General features: G+C 44.9%; 1 protein-coding gene across 1 annotated transcript in view; it reads right to left on the minus strand.

Moving 5' to 3' along the window:
* TMEM260 (transmembrane protein 260) overlaps window positions 1-15,585 on the minus strand; it is a 144,332-nt gene that overhangs the window by 50,050 nt on the left and 78,697 nt on the right. The gene's annotated exons all lie outside the window — the stretch shown is intronic.

The raw sequence follows: 15,585 nt of genomic DNA on the forward strand, positions 1-15,585 counted from the left end.
AAGGAGAGAGTGGGGGAGGGGAAAGAGGCTGGGGGAGGGGCACAAGGAGAGAGGGGGAGGAGAAAGAGGCTGGGGGAGGGGCACAAGGAGAGATGGGAGGGAAAGAGACTGGGGGAAGGGCACAAGGAGAGAGTGGGGGAGGGGAAAGAGGCTGGGGGAGGGGCACAAGGAGAGAGGGGGAGGAGAAAGAGGCTGGGGGAGGGGCACAAGGAGAGACAGGAGGGAAAGAGACGGGGGAAGGGCACAAGGAGAGAGTGGGGGAGGGGAAAGAGGCTGGGGGAGGGGCACAAGGAGAGAGGGGGAGGAGAAAGAGGCTGGGGGAGGGGCACAAGGAGAGACCGGAGGGAAAGAGACGGGGGAAGGGCACAAGGAGAGAGTGGGGGAGGGGCACAAGGAGAGAGTGGGGGAGGAGAAAGAGCCTGGGGGAGGAGCACAAGGAGAGACGGGAGGGAAAGAGACTGGGGGAAGGGCACAAGGAGAGAGTGGGGGAGGGGAAAGAGGCTGGGGGAGGGGCACAAGGAGAGAGTGGGGGAGGGGAAAGAGGCTGGGGGAGGGGCACAAGGAGAGACGGGAGGGAAAGAGACTGGGGGAAGGGCACAAGGAGAGAGTGGGGGAGGGGAGAGGAGAGCTACTGGGCAGGGAGACAAGGAGCTAGGGGAGCTCAGGACTAGGCAGGGCAAAGGGTGGGGATGCATGGGGGGTGCTGTGGGTACCGGTCTGGTCCAGTCAGGCAAATGTGCTCAGCTGTCACCTCCTCACCCCATCTCCTCCTCTGTGGCTTGTTTGGCCCTGCCCCTGGCACATACACCTGGCTGCTGGGCAGCTCATCGCAGCTGCTTTGCCAGCCCCTCATGCTGCAGGCTGAACTGAGCCCTGATTTACACCTGGGTGTGCCCAGCTGACAATGTCACAGGCCTTCCCCTCACCCGCAGCGACAGGATCATCGGAAGCACCATTCCTGCAGCTGTTAGAGTCTACTGCTCCCTCCACTGCAGCTCCTGTCAGTCACCGGTTCCTCATTGTCCTGCTGGCACAACCCTAGCTCATGTTCCCCTCCTTTCCTGCCTGGCTAATCTCCTCCCTGCTGGGCCACTCCTCTCCCATCTTCAGTAGGAGCAAAACAAAGCTGCCATGAGCATCACCCTCTTTCACCACTCTGATCACATCTCTCTCCCTTCCCCTATTATTATTAATGGCAGAAGAAGAGGTGTTAGGGCAAATTCAACAGCATAGTAGACAGCTGCACCCATATGGGGGTGGTATGCTTGCAGTTGGCCCTGGTGCCTCACTCATCTCGCACTAGTAGCTTCAAGCAGCTGCAAGTGCACTGTAGTGTCATCACCCTTGGCACCTTGCCTCAGCTTGGCATGCTAAATCTAGTAAAGGTAACTAGCTGGGGCAACAACAAATGAAGGACACGACAGGTTCTCCAAGTGCATGCCCAGGAGTCGTGGTCAAACATTAGACCATAGAAACCAAAAGAAGAATGGAAAAGACTATATGGCCCCCTTGTCGTTGAGCTGACGGATGGCGATTAAAGAAAAAGAAAGGCAAAGGGAACCATTAAATTCATCTGGTCTGAGTTCCTGCATAGCATGGTCCATGGAACCTCGCCCCGTAATCTCTGCATCGAGCCCGTACTTTCTGTTTGAGCGACATCATAAATGTTATATGTACAGCATTGGCACCTAGGATTCCAAGTGATGGATTAAGGCCCCGTTGTGCTAGGTGCCATACAAACACAACATGCTTTTCAGTCTTTGCACTGACTTCTTTGGGTTTTCTGCATAACTTACAAATTCCTCCTGAATTTCTAAAGTGCTCTAGAGCTCTGATTCTGCCTATACCACAGCTTGATTCCTTCCCACAAGCCCTTCCATTCCCAAGCTTGTCCCCAAAGGTCTTGTCTTCCTATCTTTGTCCTCTTTCCCCAGCCTGATTTCAAACTTTTTATGATGCCTCTTAATATTGGAACATACTTCCAAATAACATACCCTAAGGGTACCCCTATTACTTCCTCCTTCAAATCTCTTTTGGAAACACCTGCTCCAGGAAGTTTATCTCTCTTATTGCCCCCTGCCATTTGGTTGTTATACATACAGTTCATGACCTTAGACAGACAAGACTCTCATCTGACATACACCTGTGTAAATCAGGAGTAAAATCAATGATGTTGCACTACTATTAGGAGGTGGACAATCAGGACCTTAGAGCAAAGTTTCTGTTATGTGGTTTTTGTTTTGATCATCTTACCCACTGAACACTTAAGGTGCTATACAAATAATAAGGATTTATGCCCTAAATGGGCATATGTTGTAAAACGCTGGTCAAGGAAAGGATTGCAGGCTACAGTGTACAGAATATTAAAAACACCAGCTCACCATGTGGTAGTTGTTAGGGAAAGTAAAAAGAATACTGTGAGTTATCGATAGAAGAATAAAACACATCTGCAGAAATCATTATGGGATTGTACAAAAGACTAGTGAGGCCATACCTGGAGTATTGAGGCAGATTAAAGAAAGGGCTTTTGAATACAAATGTAAAAGATATAGACGAGGGTAACGAGGATGATAAACAGTCTTATGGATTATATCTAAGTGGAGATGTTGGGAAAATTAGGTTTGCATTCATTAAAAAAAGAGATTAAGGACTGACATGAATGAAATACTGTATATCAAATTCTGAGGAGCACAAAGAAGATGTATACTGCAAGAACATTTTAGAGCATAACCAGCTCAAAAACAAGAGGACATGAATTGAAACGAAAAAAGGTATTCAGGGAATTTAGGAGATATTTCTTTAAAGAGCATAACTGGTGTGCAGAGACAGCAAAAGAAGCTGCCGCTTTACCGTATTCAAACAGAAGTTAGGTTGTAAGAGGGAACCAGTATTTCAAGATATAAACACTGGCTGAGTAAGATGATAGGACCAAATGGCTGCCATCCCTCTACAAGTGTTACTCCTTGCTCACCAAGTGAGGTTCAACATATTGAACTCCTTGGCGTCTTTCAGATGTTAGTGGATGAGGGGAAAAGGAAAAAGTAAGTCGCAATCCTCAGCCAACCATTGTCACTATGGTTATGAGAGCAATCATTGTTCTTGCACACATTGTGCCTGCTAAAATGTAATGTTAGCAGCAAAGTGAATGGTCAGTTTGCTTATGTATACAGGTGGGGGTGAGATTCTTTCACAGAAGAGTTTTGGGTTTTTTTTATTCCTTTGTATTTAACTTGGAAAAGGCATCAACCGACAATGTTAATCATGAGTGATTACATTACTACCACACCATCAATATCTAAGTGTACAGTAGGACAGTGGTTCTCAACCAGGGTCTGAGGCCCCCTGGGGGGCCATGAGCAGGATTCAGGGGGGCTGCCAAGTAGGGCCAGCATTAGACTTGCTGGGGCCGGGGGCAGAAAGCCGAAGCCCTGCTGCATGGGGTTGAAGCCCAGAACTCTGAGCCCTGCCATCCAGGACTAAAGCCAAAGCCTGAGCCATGTAGCTTCATGGGGGCCCCGTGTGATGAAGCCCCAGGCAATTGCCCTGCTTGCTACACCCTAACAGTCACCCTGGCTTTTATATGCAGAAAACCAGTTCTTGTGGCACATGGGACCATGGAATTTTATAGCATGTTGGGAGCGGGGTTCAGAAAGAAAAAGGTTGAGAACCCCTACAGTAGGATATGGTAAGGTCAAACTGTTCTTTAATTGTCCTGTAAGCTATATTTGTCATGCAAAAGCTACAGCGTTTAGAGCACCAGTAACAAGGTATGTTGATCCAGCATTGGAGGGAAGGCTCGTAGAAGCCTTTATCTTACTGAATAAATACTACATTTTCAAGGGCAGGATTACAAACATATCTTCACTATCGGCACATGCAGTTTGGAGAGTGGGTTTACATTTTGATTCAGAAAACCGAAATGTGATGATCAATGACATTTGACTTTGTGCCTGATCTTGCACTTTTTTCTCAGACATCACTTCCACTGAGGTCAATAGGAGTTTTACCAGAGCAAGATTTGCAGGACTGAACCCTCTATTTTCATTTTGATCAATGCTATGAGCTATGGAATTTTTACCAATTCATTTTGTTTGTGCACAGAATGATGTTCCTGAACCAAAATAGTTCATCTGAATAACCTTGAACTCATCTCATTGTCCCTGAACAACTCAAGCCAGCCCCCTTGATTTTAGGGACATTTAGATGTGAACTTTGGAGCATGAATCCATTTCTATTAAAAAGAATACTCAAATAAAAAGCACAAAGACAACTGAAAACCTTTCCAGATATGTCCTCGTGCTGTGCACATTGGTAAAAATTCTGGATGTAGCACTAGAGCATACTCTAGTGGTAGGTAAGCAAAGTAAATCCTTCTGGTTGTGTACAGTTTGAATGCTATATCGGTAATGGAATGTGTTCTGTGTTTAACAGGAGGGTAATTCCTTTTATTTCTCCTGTTACAATAAAGCACCTTTGTATTTTTCTCTCAGCATATTAGGAAATATCCAAGGCAAAAAGAAAGTAAACAGGAATGTGTAAAGTAATTTAAAACCCAGCTTGAGAACACATCTCCAAACATGGCTATGTACTTAGTTCTTTTTATCAGGGTCTCTTGCAGATTTACTCATGAAAGACACAGTTTAGAAGAGGCAGGAGATAGAAAGGGAAGAGTAATACTTAAAGCAAATTCTGTTCACCCATGGCAGTGTCATTACAAAGTTGAATGAGCACAATTATTGAAAATAAACAAAAACAATGGACCAGAACCAGTTTTACATAAGAAAATACTGAAATGCTATTAAATTAGTCCAAAGCCTTTTCTTTTGCCCATCAGGTGATAACGTTAATACAGAAAGCACTCAACTGCTGTACTTGTGTAATAGTCAGCATCCATTTAATGACCTTACATATAGATGCATTCAACAAAGCTTCAATATTGTCATCATTGGACTGGTACAAGAATTTAAGTAGCAAAATTTAACTAGCCAATCCATTTTTAATTGTTAACCATATCCTTATATAATAAAAGCACCTACTAGTGAACAATTGTAACACTATAAATAAACATTGCTTATTTAAACAAGACATTTAACATTCTGTGGTACTGATACAGAAAATACAGGACTGTTTTAAAAGAACTAAAGAGATTATTATCTTTGAGTTTAATTTTTTTCAATAAGCATCAATTTTGCAGATCAGATAACACATGTGACTGACAGCTCTTTTGACATGCTGCAAGTTGTACCTGACCTAAAAGCAACCAATTGACTGAACAAATGAGTGTGGTTGAAATGTCTCAACAAGCATCATTCTGACCTCACCCACAAGAAGCTGTCTTTGATCTTGGGTCCCAATCCTGCAAACACTTATGCATGTGCTTGGCTTTGCATGTGTGTGCAGCTTCATTGGCCTCAATGGGACTACTCATGTTGTCAGATGCCACTGGTGTGATGCTCTGCTCTATCCAATGTTGATAACAGTCGGCTGTGTGAGTGTGTTCCCTCTGTGTGCTGCCCCAGCTCTGCACAGATAGTTGACACAGCAGACCCCGAGAGAACCCCCAATGACCACAGACTCCGATAAGGTACGAAGGCACCTGGCCAGGTTTATTGCCAAACAAAACAGTCTCTATCTCCCCGGATCAGATGTCTACAGTTCTGCTAGTACATATGTGCTCCCTGACAATGGACACAGCTCAGTCAGTGGCGGGACACTCCACTGCCCCCTAGGCTGGACAAAGACACCGCATCAGGGATGCATTCTTATACACAAGTACAAACAAGTTACACATCACTCCTGACAGCTTGAGGTGCACTCCCTCTACGTAGCAAGGTACAACCCCTCTACGCAGTAAGGTGCCGCCTCTCACCTTGTACCACCTTGTTGGTTTGAACAAAACAACTATCCATCATATTACCCCTTTGCCCCTGTCTTTAGGATGGGTCTTTGTTGTCTCTGCATAATGTGCAAGTATCGGAGTGTTCTGATATCATCCTGGCATATGTATTTGTAGTGTCCAGTACCTTTTAAGTATGTGTATTTTTGCAACATCAGCCCTTTCTTTGCCACCTTCTGTGAACAGGGCCTGCCTCTGGCTCGCAGCTTAACTTTGCATTATGTTAGCAAAGTCTTGACCATTATTTTAGCTCAGTCCTTAGGGCTCATACTGGGCCTCTGATACAAGGGTTTATGTTTCAGGGCCTCATCTTACTACAACTCATATGTGTAAAACTAAGAGCACACAACAGTGTTTGCAGGATTGGGGCCTAGTTTGTTATACATGTTTTGTGATATTTCAATAACCAATTTAAATCTCCTCCTACAACACGAAATAGGCTAACCTTATTTCTCTAGAGGCAAATTTTATTTTCCATAAATTTGCAACTTCATAAAATCTGCTTCATGGTCTTCTTGTTGTGTACTTCAAATGACTTCTTGTGTGCAGCTCTTTACATGTATCTCAGTTAGGGGTCTGATTTTCAGAGGTGCTGAGCTGTCACATTTCTCATTGGCGCAGCTGGAGTTTTGAAAGCTCAACACTTCTGAAAATGAGGCCCTAAATTTTTACACATGATTTCTGTAGCCATGTGTCACTTAATTTTCCGCATGCCTTAGTTAAATAATTTAGGGCCCGATCCTGGTGTCTGATCTACACAGACAGAGCCCCATTGACTTCACTGGCACTTCACATGGGCTTAAGCATGTGCCCACATAGATCAGGTTGCAGGATCATGGTCTTCGATGGCAAAAGAACTGATCATTTCCAGCTGCAACAAATAAGATCTAGTGGTTCTCAACCAGGGGTACACGTACCCCATGGCATATGCAGGGGTCTTCCAGCGAGTATATCAACTCATCTAGATATATGCCTGGTTTTACAACAGGCTACATAAAAAGTACTAGCAAAGTCAGTACAAACTAAAATTTCCTACAGACAGTGACTTATTTAAATACAATATTTATATTCCAGTTGATTTACTTTATAATGATATGGTAAAAATAAGCAAGTAAGCAATTTTTCTGTAATAGTGTGCTGTGACACACTTGTATTTTTATGTCCAATTTTGTAAACAAGTAGTTTTTAAATGAGGTGAAACTTGGGGCTATGCAAGACAAATCAGATTCCTGAAAGGGGTACAGTTTTCTGGAAAGGTTGAGAGCACTGATCTAATGAACAAAGCAAGATTATTGGAAATAGATACCTAAAATCCCCATAATCCTCAAGGGGCAAAACCCTGCTTGCTTTACTCATGTGAGTAGTTCCATTGAAGCGCCAGTGGGACAATTCACACAAGTAAGAATTTATCACAGTATAATTAGCCACTCTTTCTTACCAGGTTTCAGAGTGGTAGCCATGTTAGTCTGTATAAGCAAAAACAACAAGGAGTCCTTGTGGCACCTTAGAGACTAACAAATTTATTTGGGCATAAGCTTTTGTGGGCTAAAACCCATTACAAAACTAATTTCTCCCTGCTGATACTCACACCTTCTTGTCAGCTGTTTGAAATGGGCTACCTTGATTATATTGGCCTCATTAGCACGACAAAAGTGATTTTTTTCTTCCCTGGGTATTCACCCCTTCTTGTCAACTATTGAGAATAGCCCACTTCTACCTTAATTGAATTAAGCACTCGTTAGCACTGACCCCCCCACTTGGTAAGGCAACTCCCATCTTTTCATGTGCTGTGTATTTATACCTGCCTACTGTATTTTCCACTCCATGCATCTGATGAAGTGGCTTTTAGCCCACAAAAGTTTATGCCCAAATCAATTTGTTAGTCTCTAAGGTGCCACAAGGATTCCTTGTTGTTCTTTCTTACTAGATTCAATGGAGCAATGCCAGTTTATAGCAGCTGAGGATCTGGCCCACCAAATTTAATATTATACAGATAAATGCAATTATTTTCAAAAGACCCCCAAGTAGGATTTAAGTGGTACATTAACCTTGTGCTGATACTCCACACAGGGAGTGAGTTTCATCCAGTGTTGACAGTTACATTCTCTCAAGAATCATTCTCCTCTAGAATCATAAGGTTAGAAGGGACTGCAAGGGTCGTCTAGTCTAATCCCCTGCCACGATGTAGGATTTGTTGTGTCTAAACCATCCAAGACAAATGGCTCCAGCCTCCTTTTGAAAACCTCCAGTGAAGGAGATTCCACAACTTCCTGAGGCATCTGTGCCATTTTCCTACTGTTCTTACATCTAGGAAGTTTTTCCTGAGATTTAATCTAAATCTGCTATGCTCTTGTTTGAACCCATTGCCTTTTGTCCTGTCCTCTGTGGCAAAAGAGAACAACTTTTCTCCATCTTTTTTATGGCAGCCTTTCAAGTATTTGAAGACTGCTATCATATCCCCCCTTAATCTCCTCTTTTCCAAACTAAACATACCCAGTTCCTTCAGCTTTTGCTCACATGGTTTGCTTTTGTTGAGGGAAAAGCTAATATGTGCAGAGCTGGCACCTTTTGGCGCCAGCCACTGTCTGTGCAGCACAGACCGCAGCACATTTGGGGAATCGTTTCGGGCCTTGGAACTGTTCAGCACAGACCGCAGCACATTTGGGGAATCGTTTCGGGCCTTGAAACTGTTGTCCTTCCTGTCTTTGTGGTATGCGAGGCACGTTGTGTAACTGCATGTTCTGTTTTAATGATAAAGCTGTTGACATTCTCAGAACACGAGAAAGCACTCACCAGAGAGTGGCTGAGGATGGGGTGAGGATGGAATTCATTGGTTAAGGGTGCCGATGCACGAGGGCAGCACGTGATGTCACATTGTATATAAGCTTTGCATAAACTGTATACGGAGTCCCCTCCTGACTAGCGGGGGGGCATCACGCTCGAGCGTAATACATTAAACACAGACTGGAAACTCTGCAGATCTGGACCTGGTTTTTGGTGCCTCAGCCTAAAAACTTGAACCGTGCGTGACCGATCAGGTATAATTCGCAACACTTTCCATCCCTTTGATCATTTTTGTTGCTTGCCTCTGGATCCTTTCCAGTTTCTCCACACTCTTTCTATACATTGTGACCAAAATTGGACACAGTACTCTAGCTGAGGCCTAACCAGCGCCAAGTAGAGTGGTATTATCACCTCCCATGACTTGCATGCTATGCCTCTGTTAATGCAACCCAAAATTGCATTTGCTTGTTTTGCAACAGCATCACATTGTTGACTCATGATGAGGTTGTGATCCACCACAACTCCCAGATCCTTCTCAACAGGGCTGCTGCCAAGCCAGTTTTCCCCCATTCTATAGTTGTGCATTCTGTTTCATTTCCCTAAGTGTAGCACCTTACATTTGTCTTTATTACATTTCAATTTGTCTACTTGTGTTTATTGCTGTCTTTGCAGGACCCACTTCTACATTTACTCACCATATTTGTGCTGTGTTCTGGTGAGTTTAAAACCCTGATCCTACAATTGCAGGTTCAGTGCCTTAGATCAGTGTTTCCCAAACTTGGGATGCCCTTTGTTCAGGGAAAGCCCCTGGCGGGCCGGGCCGGTTTGTTTACCTGCCGCGTCCGCAGGTTTGGGCGATGGCGGCTCCCACTGGCCACAGTTCACCACTGCAGGCCAATGGGGGCTGCGGGAAGGGCGGCCAGCATGTCCCTCGGCTCACGCCGCTTCCTGCAGCCCCCATTGGCCTGTAACTGCGAACCGCAGCCAGTGGGAGCCGTGATCTGCCAAACCTGCAGACGCAGCAGGTAAACAAACCAGCCCGGCCCAAGAGGGGCTTTCCCTGAACAAGTGGCGTCCCAAGTTTGGGAACCACTGCCTTAGATTGTAAAGCTTCTCCAGGCTTACTATCTTGCCTGTTATCTGTTTGGAAAGTCCTGGAGCTTCAGAGTCAATTCAATAAAATCTGAGTCCTCTGTCAAAGCCATTATATTTGACACCTTCCCTTGCTGCAAGGCCAATGATTATTTCTTCTAACTTCTTCCCCAAGTCATCCTGTCATATTAAGGTTCATGTCCAGGATCATATGGAGTAGGAAATGTATCCAAATCTGGTGTATGTACTTGTGGAGGGTGTTAAGAACAGTGGGTAGCATTTTTCTGTTTAGCATGAGGATGATGTGGGAGACTTCTTATCAACACTACCGAGGTCTTAGCACAAAGCATCCCATAGCCTATAAACCATGTGCACTCTGAAGTACGAGAAGCAAAACTTCCCACTAACACTGCAAACTGTCCCATGCGAGAATAGGAGTCTGTAGAAAAATAGGCAGTGCTGCCAGCTCTGCCTATAGTGAAGGTTGCCTGAGATTTCCCCCTGGAAGACCCTGTTCTCAGTTGCTTATAACTTCATCAAACTTTAATTGTTTGGGCTGAAATGTTCCATGCCAGGTATCCATCTCAGGCTCTTTTTGGAAAGTTTAAGCTAAAACAGCGCAGCTGCTTCTGAGAGAGAGGATAGAGAAAAATACCTGTTTTTGCCCACGTTAACACTCTTATAACATTTTGTTGGGATGCTCTAGTGTCTCCATCTTTTGAAGCAGGGACTTGGAATTTGGTGGGGCAGGTCCCCTTCTGTCAGAGACGTGCCTTTTGCTCTCCCCACGTAAAAACTTGTGCAAGTTAAATGCCTCCAAAAAAAAACAACCCAAACCCCACTCAATTTGCACATGTTCAACACACACGTATTGGAGTTTGGCAGCTACATTCCCTGAAGAGACCAGCTGCACCAAGTGTACTCCAACCCCTGTGCACCACCTCAACAGAGTGATCAAGCATGCTTCAACCAAAGGCTGCAAGGTCTGTGCAGGACTGTCCCTGTAATTGCTCCTCCCGGCAACCAGAGAGCTGCTGGGGCACTGGACACAGGAAACGAGAGCAGGGAGACTGTCTCTCCTGTGCTGTTAATGATCCCCCTGCTGGTGCCCAGGTAGCCAGGAGGAGAAGTAGAAAGTGCCTGATATAATGAAGATGGGTGAGAAAATGGGGGAGGGGATGGACAAGGGGGAGGGGGCAGGAACAAGTAGATGGGGATGGAGAAGGGGAGGGGTGGCAGATAAGAGCAGTGTGGGACAGGTGCTGGGTGGGGTGGACATAAGGAGATTGGGATAAAAGCAGAGGGGACCATGCAGGTGTCATGGGGCAGAAAGGTATATCCACTAAAAGCTAACCCCCTCCAAAACCTGGAATTGAACCCAGGAGACTGGAATTTCTACATTCCTCTGTTGTCAGCAAATAGCTGTGACAATCGCTGGCAAAGCTTATGTCTCAGCCCCCTCTAGTGGCTGGTCCACGTAGAGGATAACAGTATACTACTACAGTATCAGTTATTTGGTTAGGTCGAGCTGCAAAGGCCTGTGCTGTAGATCTAAAGATGGGGTATGGTGTCTGCTACAGAACACCAGATCACACTAGGGAACAGCATGACCGCTCTCCTACACACCTATCTATAATGTGCAGGGAAAAGAAGTTGCATGATCACAGGAGACTTCAATTTGAGTGACATAATCGGGAGGTCTCATGCTGCCAGCACTAAAACACCCTTGGAATTTGTAACTATTAAATATGACAATTTAGTAACTCAAAAAAGTGTTGCAGTCAACACGGGGGAATTCTTTATTAGATCTTGTCCTAACTGATTAAGAGGAACTAATCAGTAATCACAGAACTAAAAATTAATGGTATTGTATGTACAAATGGCCATGATTTGATCACATATATCATATGCAAGCAAAATAAAGTCCAGACCAGCAATATATATATATACTTGGTGCTTCAGTAGAGCCAATTTCACAAAGAGGACAACAATGATGAGGCAAATCAGCTGGGAGGAAGAATTTAATCAGAAAAATGTGAATGATAATTGGGAATCATGTAAGAATTCCTTACTAGATGCCCCAAAAGCCATAATCCAACAACTGAGAAGAAGTCCTGCTGGTTAAAATAATCCTGATTTAGAGGAGAAGTGAAGGCAGCTATAATTTTTTTAAAAAATGTAACAAATGGAAGAAAAGGGAATTTGATAGTAAATAATATAAATCAGAAGTTAGAAATGGTAGAAAATTGATAAGGGAAGCAAAGGGACATAGAGAGAATTGTATGGCCAGCAGAGTTAAGGATAATAAGGAGATTTTAAATATATTAGGAACAAAAAGGATCCTGATAGTGGCATTAGTCCATTACTAGATGGAAGTGGTAGAATTATCAGTAAAAATGTAGAAAAGGCAAAAGTGATCAATAAATAATTCTGTTCTGTATTTGGGAAAAACACATGTTGTAGTCTCATCATACAGTGATGATAACACTCATTCTATTTCTCTAGTATCTCAGGAGGATGTTAAATGGAAGCTATCAAAGTTAGACATTTTTAAATTAGCAGGTCCAGATAATTTGAATCTAAGAGTTTTTAAAGAGCTGGCTGAGGAGCTTCTTGGACCATTAATGTTGATTTTCAATAAATCTTGGAGCACTAGGGAAGTTCCAGAAGAATGAAAAAAAGTTAATATAATGTTGTGCCGATTTTTAAAAAGAGTAAATGGGATGTCCCGGGTAATCATACACCAAATCTGGAGAAAGAAAAGGAGTACTTGTGGCACCTTAGAGACTAACAAATTTATTTGAGCATAAGCTTTCGTGAGCTACAGCTCACTTCATAACTCAACCAAAGTCAGTGAATTACACCTGATTTATGCTAGTGTAACTAAAGGCAGAATTTGGTCCCTAGCATTTAGTTATTTTCTGCACCAGCAGTTCCAGCATTTGAAAAATGAGATTCCTTTTTCTCATTTTGGCTTGTGAGGACCCAGAATATGCCATGGCACAAAAAACAGAGGAGATGAAGTTAGCAGCTCTTAAATTATAAGTAACAACAGTTCAGGTGCTTTATCATAAGCAGACTTTGAATGGACTCCTCGCTCATGTAACACCGTGAGGCCGTCCTAGCCTGGGTTCTTAAATGCAGGTGGAAGCGTCTTCCATATTAATGAATATTAGATGCAGTGTTTGGTCTCCAAGGCTATGTCTACACTCCCCTGAATGACACAAGTTACCCCAACAGAAGCGCTTGTGTGCACAATGCTATGTTGATGGGAGAGCTTCTTCCACTGACCTAGCTTCTGCTGCTCGTGGAGGTGGTTTTATTTATTATCTCTCCCGCCTTCACTGTACACACTACAGTGGCACAGCTGCATCGATACAGCCCCAGCACTGTACGTATAGACATGACCTTAGGTTCATTACTTAACCTAAACACAAATCATAATGGTATTTCCTTTTGTCTATGATTGAAATAACTGCTATAGGAAATACCCCCATCTCCTGCAAAGGCCTTGGTTCCTGGCTTTATGCTAAAGGTTCTTTTAATGGCTTACTTGTTAACACCTATTTGATGATAGAGAGGAGCCATTGTATTGTTATATTACATAAAAACTTGCTAAAAGAATGTTAAGGTTGAAAAGTCAAGTGCTCAAAAAGTTAGGAAATGCCAGGATTAAGGTTTCCTGAAACAGTCTTTAATTACATGATCACATACTATTTTTTTTCCCACAGGAACCCAGCCTTATTCAATGCACAAGATGGATGTTTATCGCTGACTGGGCAGCTATTCAATATTTTGTTTTATCCTCATTGTTCAATGTGTGGCCCCAGGCCTTATTTACTGCTCACTATTCAAACCCTGCTCTGAATATAGAATTATTAATTTCCTCGTGGGCTATTCTATGGTGTCCTATACTGTAACATCCAAGTGCTTCACAGCCATTAATTAATTCATCTTCACAACATCCCTGTGGTGTGAGAGAGGGGTACTATCCCCATTTCTCAGATGAGGCACTGAGACACAGATTTTAGGTGCCCAATTTGAGATGTCTAAGGCTTGATTTTTCAGAGACCTTAGCATTATATAGCAGTTCATATGTTCAAAGCACTGCTCTCATTAACTTCGGTGGCAGCTGTGCATGCTAGGCACTTCTGAAAATCACATGCCAAGGTCGCAAGTTGGGCATCCAGAAAATGAGGAACACACAATTAGTGATAACCTGTTGAGAATATGGTTTAAGTCTCCTGCCCAGCATCACATAACAAGTCTGTCACAGCTTCGTTAACTACGGAATGCTAATAGGGAAGGGGTCCTCTGGGAAAAATAGTATGTGATTATGTAAAGACAGTATCACAATATATTTGTACAAGGGGATGAATTAAGGTTGGGCTGGCAACCTTAATTCTGGCACTTCCTAAGTTTTGAGGGTTTGACTTTTCAATCTTAACGGGTTATTGTGTGATTTCCTATTTAAAAACAAACAACATGAAAAAAACAGAATGTCAATTTCATAGAGTTAAGGCCAAAAGGACCATCAGATCATCTAATATGACCTCCTGTATACAACAAGTCATTAGACCGTACCCAGATATCCCTATATTAAGCCCAAATACTTAAATAGCCCAAATTTCTATCTTCCGGCGGCTACTGAAACCAATCTGGGAGATTTTAATAGGCTCTAAAAGTCCGGTCGGCAGCGCAGCCGGGTTAAGGCAGGCTCCCTACCTGCCCTGGATCTGTGCAGCTCCCGGAAGCAACCAGCATATCCAGCTCCTAGGCACAGCAGCAGCCAGGGGGTCTCTGCAGGCTGCCCCACCCTGAGCGCTGACTCCGCAGCTCCCATTGGCCAGAAACCATGGCCAATGGAAGCTGCAGGGGTAGTGCGTGCAGGCACAGGCAGCGCACAGAGCCACCTGGCCGCCCCTGAGCCTAGGAGCCGGACATGTCAGTTGCTTCCAGGAGCTGCGCAAGGTAAGCACTGCCCGGCCAGAGCCCCTATCCCTCACCTCCTCCTGCACCCCAACCCCCTGCCCCAGTCCTGAGTCCCCTCCTGCACCCAAACACCCTACACCCCCTCCTGCACCCCAACCCCCTGCCCCAGGATCAGCTTGGAGCTCCCTCCCACACTCTGAACCCTCGACCCCACCCCCCAGCCCAGAGCCTGCACAGCTTCCTGCATCCCAACCCCCTGCCCCAGCTCGGTGAAAGTGAGTGAGGGTGGGAGTGGGTGAGTGACAGAGGGAGGGGAGATGGAATGAGGCAGGGCCCCAGAGAAGGGACGGGGCAGGGGCATGGCCTCAGGGAAGTGGCTGGGAAGGGGGTGGGGCAAGGGTGTTTGGATTTGTGCAATTAGACAGTTGGGAACCCTAATTCCCTTGCAGAAGCCACAGTGCATGTATAGTTGTGAGTGAGACATTAGATAGAAGAAACACAAGATGTGTGTCATGATCTAGAATGGTAGACCCCCTACTAGACATCCCCATCACAGGGGTAGCTATGGTGCAAGTGGTGTAATCATGCCGAGGCCCATGAGGTTCTAGGGGCCCAACCAGCAGTGGGTCCCTCCAAACCTCTGCTAATACTTAGCCCCTCCAAACCTCTGCTAATGCTCCCTGCTGCAGCCTTGGGGCCAGGCTGTGGTGGGGGTCAGAGCTCCTCGGGGTGGCCCAGGCTCAGGGCTCCTTTGGGCTCTGGCTGGGGCTTGGGGCTGCTCTGGGTGCTGGACTGTCCAGGATCAGGGCTGCACTGGGCACTGGCAGGCTGGCGGGCCAGCCGTGAGAGCGGGGGAGCGGGGGCAGAAAGAGTGGAGCAGG

This window comes from Dermochelys coriacea, chromosome 6 (assembly GCF_009764565.3).
Source record: "Dermochelys coriacea isolate rDerCor1 chromosome 6, rDerCor1.pri.v4, whole genome shotgun sequence".
Classification (NCBI taxonomy): domain Eukaryota; kingdom Metazoa; phylum Chordata; order Testudines; family Dermochelyidae; genus Dermochelys; species Dermochelys coriacea.